The following is an 8732-nucleotide window of genomic DNA, read 5'->3' as shown; positions in this document are numbered from 1 at the left end:
CTGTTGTTGTACTCACACAACTCCCACTTAAGACCGTACTTTGAAGTGCCGACTACACGGGGAGGATAGCCAAGTAGGGCACTATCTTAGGAGCTTTTGATATCAAGTATATGCCTCGCACTTCAGTCAAAGGGCAGATCCTAGCGAATTTAGTGGCCGAATTCACGGAACCCATCTTAGAAGAAATAACGACAGAGAGGGACATGGATGGAAAATCGGTTGGCATGATTTCTCAACAAGATCCTGCCCGCTGGGAAGTATATGTGGATGGCGCTGCGAACCGAAAAGGTTCTGGAGTAAGGATAGTCTTGAAATCTCCAGAGAGAATCATCATTGAAAAGTCATTAAGGCTGGATTTCGGTGCAACCAATAACGAGGCAGAGTATGAAGCCCTATTGATGGGAATGTCAATGGTCCGAAGAATGGGAGGAAAGGCAGTGGAGTTGTTCTTGGACTCAAGATTAGTTGTGGGCCAAGTACAGGAGGAGTTTGAAGTGAAGGATGAAAGAATGCAAAGGTACTTGAATCGAGTCCAACGTTTGCAGTCGGAATTTGAATTTTTCAGCTTGCTACATGTTCCTAGAAGCAGTAACGCGCATGCCAATTCTTTGGCCACACTAGCCACCTCTTCGGAGCAAAGTTTACCGAGAGTTATCCTCGTGGAGGACTTCCATGAGCCCACCAAGACAGGAGGGGATGCAGTCTGAGTCTACCAGATCAGAGATAGTCTCTGCTGGATGGACCCCATAATCAAATTCTTGAAAGATGACATTTTGTCGGAAGAACGGGGGAAGGCTAACAAAATTTGAAGGAAGGCAACCAGATTTTGGATGTCCGAAGACCGAAAATTATACAAACGATCCTATTCGGGACCATACCTGTTATGTATTCATCCAGAGACGGCTAAGTCACTATTAGAAGAGTTGCATGAGGGAATTTGTAGGAGTCACACTGGAGGTAGATCTTTGGCCCACCGAGCCATTACTCAAAGGTATTGGTGGCTGAACATGCAAAAAGAAGCCCATGGTTATGTAAAGAAGTGCGATCAATGTCAACGATCTGCGCCGAACATACACCAACCAGGTGGAGTCCTCAACCCACTATCTAGTCCATGGCCGTTTGCACAGTGGGGTTTGGATATAGTGGGTCCATTCCCAAAGGCCGTAGGAAACAAGAAGTACCTTCTGGTCGGTACAGACTATTTCACCAAATGGGTTGAAGCTGAACCTCTGGCCAATATCCGAGACGTAGATGTGCAAAGATTTGTATGGAAGAATATCATTACTCATTTTGGAGTTCCTCATACTCTCATATCGGACAACGGTTTACAGTTCGACAGTAATGCATTTCGGAGTTATTGTAGCGAACTGGGAATCACGAATAGATACTCTACCCCTACCTACCCTTAAGGGAATGGGCAAGCTGAAGCAGTTAACAAAGTCGTAGTTAATGGATTGAAGAAAAGATTGGACGATGCGAAGGGCAGGTGGGTTGAAGAGTTGCCACACGTGCTTTGGGCTTACAGAACTACGCCTTGCAGATCTACTAGAGAAACCTCTTTTTCGATGACTTATGGCACTGAAGCTGTCATTCTTTTGGAGACGGGGTTCCCAACTCTAAAAACTGGCTCGTTCAGTCCGACCAGCAATGATAAACTTCTAGAAGCAGGCTTGGATTTGATCAAAGAAAGGAGAGAAAATACAATGGTTCGACTGGCACATTACTAGCAGAAACTCAGGCAGGGCTATGATGCCAGCGTAAAGCTAAGGCCCCTAGAACCCGGTGATTTGGTACTCAAGAATGTCGTCGGCACTGCGAAAAACTCAACCTGAGGGAAATTAGGACCAAACTGGGAAAGGCCATATCGTATTACTTCAAGGGCTAGCATTGGGGCATATTTCCTGGAGGACTTGGATAGTCATGTAATACCACACCCATGGAATGTAAATAACCTCAAAAGGTACTATTATTAATCGAATCATTTCTTTGGTCACTATGATAACTTATCATTCTTAATTGTTTTCTAAGTGTTTAAATTTAAATCCAATCATGCCTGTAGTCCTCGGACCAGATGATTTGGGTTAGTTGACACTCCTTAGTGGTTTTCTAAGTGTTTAAACTTAAATCCAATCCTGCTTGTAGTCCTCAGACCAGATGATTTGGGTTAGTTAACACTCCTTAGTGGTTCTCTAAGTGCTTAAACTTAAATCCAATCATTCCTGTAGTTCTCGGACCAGATGATTTGGGTTAGTTAACATTCCTTAGTGGTTCTCTAAGTGTTTAAATTTAAATCCAATCGTGTCTGTAGTTCTCGGACCAGATGATTTGGGTTAGTTAACACTCCTTATTGGTTCTCTAAGTGTTTAAACTTAAATCCAATCATGTCTGTAGTTCTCAGACCAGATGATTTGGGTTAGTTAACACTCCTTATTCTCTAAGTGTTTAAACTTAAATCCAATCATGCCTGTAGTCCTCGGACCAGATGATTTGGGTTAGTTAACACTCTTTGTTCTCTAAGTGTTTAAACTTAAATCCAACCATGCCTGTAGTCCTCGGACCAGATGATTTGGGTTAGTTAACACCCCTTGGTGATTCTCCCTAAGTATTTAAACTTAAACCTAATCATGCCTGTGACCCTCGGACCAAGTGATTTTTAGTTAGTTAATACTTTGTGTTGCTATTAATACTGAAGGTTAACTTTAGAATGAATCTTGCCTGACATTCTTAACTGTGTTTAATATCAACTCTAACCTATGCTAATATTTTTAGTGTACGTGCGAAAAGATCTATCCAACTTTTATAATACTTGTTATGTTCATCACTTAACAGCAACTTTTATGTACTGTCCTCTTCGGAATCAATTTCAGTTATATATATTATCAGCAAGATAAAGTAATTATGTTTGCCTACGTTACCACAATTACAAAGTGAAGTTACTTGTAGCAAAAGTAAGTCATACGGTATGCAGCAAATACACCAAAAGTAAAAGAGAAACTGTTTCATTGATCAAAAGAGGATGGTTTACAATCCTTTACATAGAAGGAAAACAAGAGAAAGAAAATAGTTTTTAAAAAAAAAAAAAAAAAAAAAACTAAGTATCTAAGTTTCTGCTAGAGGGACCCTAGGATCGGCAGCCTGGCTTGTCCGAGTAGCAGCACCTTCTGGGGCCTAGTCCTTGGGCTCTGAGGATGTTTTCCTTTCCAAGCCCTCGCCCATATCCTTGGGTGGCTCAGTTGGGGTACTCTGATCACCTGGCTGGCCAGAATCCTTGGGAGGCTCAAGGGTGGTTGGGGGAGCTTGGTTGACCAAGGGTTGCTCCGAGGCCTCTAGGAGTTGTGTTGGAGGAGGGGGATCAGACTCTGGAAGCTCTCGGATGTCTGGGTTGTAATAAATGCTCCTAGGCAGCCTCAGTTCTGAGTCAGTAGACACCCCAGCAGCATCTAGCGCCTTGTCCCAGGTTATATCGCAGTAGTCCCGGCTGACCGAGGCAAACTGCTCTGTAAGACCTTTTTCGGTCACCTCCACTCCCAGTTGGTAGGCTGCTTTCTTTTCGACCTCGGTCACCTCCTTGGCCAGCTGAGCATCCCTCTGAGCTTGCTTAGTAGCCTCCTTGGCCTTCTGAAGTTCGGCATGAAGTTCCTTCACAAGAGCTCTCTCAGAGGTCAGATTATTCTGAGTGTCAGTTAGCAGCTTGCGTTGGGCTTCGGCTTGGGTCTCAGCATTTTTTAGACCAGCATTGAGGCTATCCCTTTCCTGGGTCACCCCTTTTAGCTGGTCCGAGATCTGAGAGACCTCTTCCTTTAAGCTGCCCAATGCTTTTTCCGCCTCGAACCTAGAGTGGGCCTCCGCTTAGGTTTCAACGTGGGCTTTTCGGTTCCACTCTTCGGCCACGAAGACTTGCTGGGTAATTTGAACAGTAAAGTAAAAGAGCTAGCATAAAATATAGAAAATTAATAGGCCAACCAAAGAGTTGGATAAGCACTCTTACCATGGCCAGGTCCCTTTTCAAGGACATGAAAAGTTCATACTGGCTGAAGCACTTGCATGACTCCATGTCTCAGGGGAGAAGCAGTGGTTGCTCCAAAGCTTCAGCTATCAGCCCCGCTCTACCCCCATCGTAGTTCCTAACGGAGGTCTCCCAAGAAAAAGGAATGCCATCTAGTTCCAATCTGGGAGACCACATGCGTTGCCCTCAATGCATGTCGGCCACAGGAGGCTCCTCCCTACTCTCCGCGGATGAGGCCCTCTTGCTCCGGTGGTCCCTTACCACCTTCTGTTGCTTTGTGGTCTTTGGTGGTACCACCACCTCCCGCTCCTCAGGCTCGAGAGGCCTCTTTTTCTTTAGGTCCGGTATTGGTTTCAAGGCCGGATCAGAAACTTGAGGTGGGGGTAGAGGTGGAGGTAAATTCACCACTGGCCGAGAAGTTTTCGTCCCTTTGGACTCAGCCTTCTTACCCCTTGTCTTCAGCAGAAGCTTTAAGTCAGGCATCTCTTCTTCCTCCGAAGAGTCCTCTGGGAGAGTAGTTAGTAGAAGTGGTTGGCGGACACTGGATTGCCTGTCGGCCTCTTCCTCGGAATCTGGGGAGGGTATTACCTGCACTCCCCCTGAAGCTTCCTCTTCAAATCTAAACTTGTCTATCTGTTCCTCTAGCGAAGAGGATGAAGAGCCGACCCTTTCTCCTACGACCACCGGCTCGATGGGGACTTNAAACAAACAAACAAACATACAAACAAACAAACAAACCCGGTCAGAAGATTGAAATATGACGGCATAAAAACAGGCTATGAAGAATGAAGATCCTAAGACTATTGTTAGAAATCCTAAGTCTAGGAAGTCACACATGGCTCTCCTGGCTCGGTCGGACAATGTAGACCGTAGTGCCATGCGCCCGAGACGATTAAATAGTCATCTTTCATCCCTTTATTTGATTTGGGAAGGCAGGAGAACAATCTAACGATATCAGATCGGGATTTAAGGTAGTATCCCGCCCCTTTTTGGCTATGACACTCATACATATATGCCAGGTCATGCCAGGTCAGCCCTAATCCTAATTGTTGGTTCAAGGCATCGATAGCTCCTAGTATCCTAAAGGTGTTGGGTGCGCACTGCTCAAGAGAGAGCCTGTGGTTGCGAAAGTAGTTCAAGGTGATGGAACCCATTGGGAGAGTCATTCCTCCTTCGATGAAGGCTATCACTGGGATAACGACCTCTCCCTCTCTTCGAGCCGTTAGTATCCGCTCCGGAGGGCAATATCTTAGATTCACCCCCTGCGGTATGCCATAATTTCGCTTAAATTCCTCTATAAGCGCCGGACTATTGACGAGATGTTGAAATTTACCCATTTCTAGAGAATGATTGAAGCAGTGGCCAGGAAAGGGGTTTCGAAGGTAGAAAATACTGGCCGAGAAGAAAATAAAGGACCAAAAGATGCCGAAACTAACATAGACGAGAGTTGACAACAATCCCTAGACTCGAAATGGACTCTTGGTAGATCCTGGAAGGAAAGAAAACAGAAAATTGAAGAAGCTTGAAGGGTTTTGAATGAGTGAGCTCGCTAGGTATTCTGAGGATGCATAAAGTAAAAAAAAATAACCTCCTCTGAGGGTTTATATATGGGTACAGGTGAAAGGGTGTAATTCATCCCGTCCAAATCCCGAAGAAGAACCCTGTCCGTTGGATCAACAGTCCACCCTTGGATGTAAAAGATAAAACGCTGCCTGGAGTTATTAATACAATGCTTTGGGAATACGAAATTGACAATGGCAATAATGGAATGCTTGTCTCTATGCCCGCACACGTGTAAACTAGGGTATTTACGAGTTCCCTCTTTTAAACTTTTTTATTTTTATTTCTTTTTCCCTACGTGGCAGGTCAAAATCTTATTCTTTCTCCTCAGATGCGAGGGAAAAATTAAAATTTTGAGGGGCTATTGTAGGGGGAAAAATGCCCAATCTAACATAGTGGGCCGAGAGCCCATGTGAGGATTACTGTGCGTCCGAAGAGAAGGAGATGGTAAGGGCAAGGCCCACCTGGAAGAAGGATCCCCGGAAAGAAGGATGGTGGCCATCCGAGGAGACCGCCTTTCGTCCGAGGAGATTTTATTCCTTGGACGCGAATAGTATGGATCAATTGAACGTATAAAAGGTCAAAATGATCTTTCGATGACTCCTCCTGATCAAGATAAGCTCTGAGTATACTTGGAGACGGTAAAGATGAAGAAATATCTAAAGAGAAAGCTACTACCACCGTATTTAATATTCTGCAGCAACTTTTCTGACAGCATTTATGTGGAGAAGACCCCTGAACAGTGTATTCTTACCTACCGCCACTCACACAGAGTTAAAGGAGATACTTGACATGACATATACTCAAGTAGACTCATAGATTAGGTACAAGTGGACGATGGAAATGAGGAGAAGGGAGGTTATATAAAGGAAAGAAGCTCTTGAGGAAAAGGGGGAGAGAACAGGAGAGAAAAAAACGGAAAGAGCTTGATTGTAACTCTAAGATCTGTATTCACCACATAATCAATAATATACCTCTTCGGACACTCATTCTTTACGTGTAAATTCATGTTGGTTTGTGCTTGAGGGTTGTGATTAATTGTTGTCGATTCCATAATCAACCTAATTCTTTCATTCACTCTCTACAAATTCATTGTTTTGGGCTTGGGCCACAAATCCTAACCCTACACATAATGTTAAGAGTTTCGTAGTTCAACTTGTTGACACCTCTAAAATTTTTAGTAGAAATATCCAATTTCAAAATTCAAATCCTCCCACCCAACTATCAAATAATAAATAAAAAAGAAGAAAAACAAAAAAAGGACAATACAGTATTATTCAATGGATATTTAGTCATTAGTTGAATGATCTTCGCAACAAAGTGTTACCGGCTTTTGTGGTTAGTCCGTTGTGTGATATTAGACCTGTGAGTACACTGCATATTGCTGTGTTCTAACTTAACTTCTAACTTCTTTCTCAAAAAAAAAGTCCTTCAGGCAAAGCAATCTTGTGGGCCTTGGAGTATTTGAAAGGACTAGTGCTAGTGCTGAATTGACAACAAAGATGGCGTGAAGAGATGTGCTGCTTGCTAAAAAAGATTGAAGATGCAGTTGTATAGTTAGAAGATTACCCTTTATTTTTCTTTTTCTTTGTCAAAAATGTTATTCATTGAAATAAACTTTCTCTATGGTTTCCCCAAAATAAAATCAAACATAAAATAAAGGAAAATTTTATTACATATTTTGTGCATTTCTTTTTGGAATCATGTTTTAAAAATACAATTTCAACATATTTATATATATATATATATATATATATATATGATACCATGACGGTGCATATAGATATTGTGATAATCATTACTCTAAAAATAAATATTTATGAAATAAATTAACATCACTTTTATAAAAACTTCTGTAATCATTTCTCACGTCCAAAATTATTTAACAATATTTTTTTGTTGTCAAGTAAATATGATGCAAAACTTCCACAACTACGGCTCTTCTACATACCCCCATTTTCAAACACATGCATGAATGGATAACTTTAAAGATATTATTAAAAATCTTTGATGAGACGAAAATTCACATCCAATAGGGAACTAAATAATTTTGTATATGCATAAAAGTTTCTATTTACTTCTTGAACAAGCAGACGTCACCCCTTACGTACTCCTACTTACGTTTTGTGACTTCATCAATCCAATGAATTTTAGCCATCTGTACAAAAATTCCAATTATTCAATCACCTTTTGAACCTCTATAAATAATCATTCTTAACTCACTCCCTCACTCACTCAAAGGCCACCACACTTGAAAAGTAGAGAAAAAAAAAAAAAAAAAAAAAAGTGTGAAAATGAGTGAACAAAGCAAGCCAAATCAGCCAAGGCCGCCCCCTCCCTTGGCAAACCTTCCGAAGTCACGAAGCCAGATCAAGAACACCATTCTGGCTGACATTTTCAAACCCTCTTCACCCACTACCACCTCTCCGGGGAAATAATAAGGTGCTTCTACTTTTTTCTTTCTTTCTTTCTTTTTTCTTTTTTTTTTTTTCCGGAGGGGGAGTCAGTATCTTTGTAAAAAGAAATGCTGCGTTTTCGCAACAAATTTTAGATGGTATCTACCAATTTGTCATCTAAAACTTCTTGTAAAAGTAGTATTTCGAGTTTGGGTTAGAATCTAATATATATATATATATATGTGGGTCAGTGCATAGTTTGGTAGATTCTTCAAATCGGTGGTGAATTTTGGGCTTTTATTGAAGGGACTGAGCCCAATATTGTATCGGATCTACGTCTATGTGAAAGGAGAGAGAACTATTTTAGTAGGAATAATCTTATCGGGGAACAGTCAATGAAGATGAAGAGCAACCCAAGTGGAAGATCTGATTCTCTACATCAGGCCGTCCTCGTTAATGATGTGCTGTTATTTGTTGTACTCGAGTTTGCGTTAATATGTAAAATATAATGAACTCCCTTTTCTACCCTTACAAGAAAAAAAAAAAAAAAAAAGCTTTCTTTATCCTTTTATTTTGTTATGAATGTTTGAATTTAATTTTTAAGGTCAGAAGAGGTAGGGAATTATCTGTTGCTAATTCTTGTTCAATACTCGTTTAGTCTTGAACTTTGATATTTAGTGATGCATGACATGCTTAGAACAATAAAACAAAACTTAAGTGGTACTTTAGCAGTTATGCTAAGCTTATAGACACCTATGAAAAAAAAGAAG

At 41.5% G+C, this 8732-nt stretch overlaps 1 long non-coding RNA gene across 1 annotated transcript; it reads left to right on the top strand.

Moving 5' to 3' along the window:
- Positions 1–7674: 7674 nt before the first annotated feature.
- Positions 7675–8489, top strand: LOC136067208 (uncharacterized). Its single transcript, XR_010628721.1, has 2 exons — positions 7675–8008; positions 8214–8489. It is a non-coding gene; the product is annotated as an uncharacterized LOC136067208 (long non-coding RNA).
- The last annotated feature ends 243 nt before the right edge of the window (positions 8490–8732 follow it).

The sequence above is a fragment of the Quercus suber genome, unplaced genomic scaffold, assembly GCF_002906115.3.
Source record: "Quercus suber isolate HL8 unplaced genomic scaffold, Cork oak 2.0 scaffold_63, whole genome shotgun sequence".
Lineage (NCBI taxonomy): Eukaryota > Viridiplantae > Streptophyta > Magnoliopsida > Fagales > Fagaceae > Quercus > Quercus suber.
The sequence above is the reverse complement of the archived record's forward strand: the minus strand, read 5'-3'. Positions and strand labels throughout refer to the sequence as shown.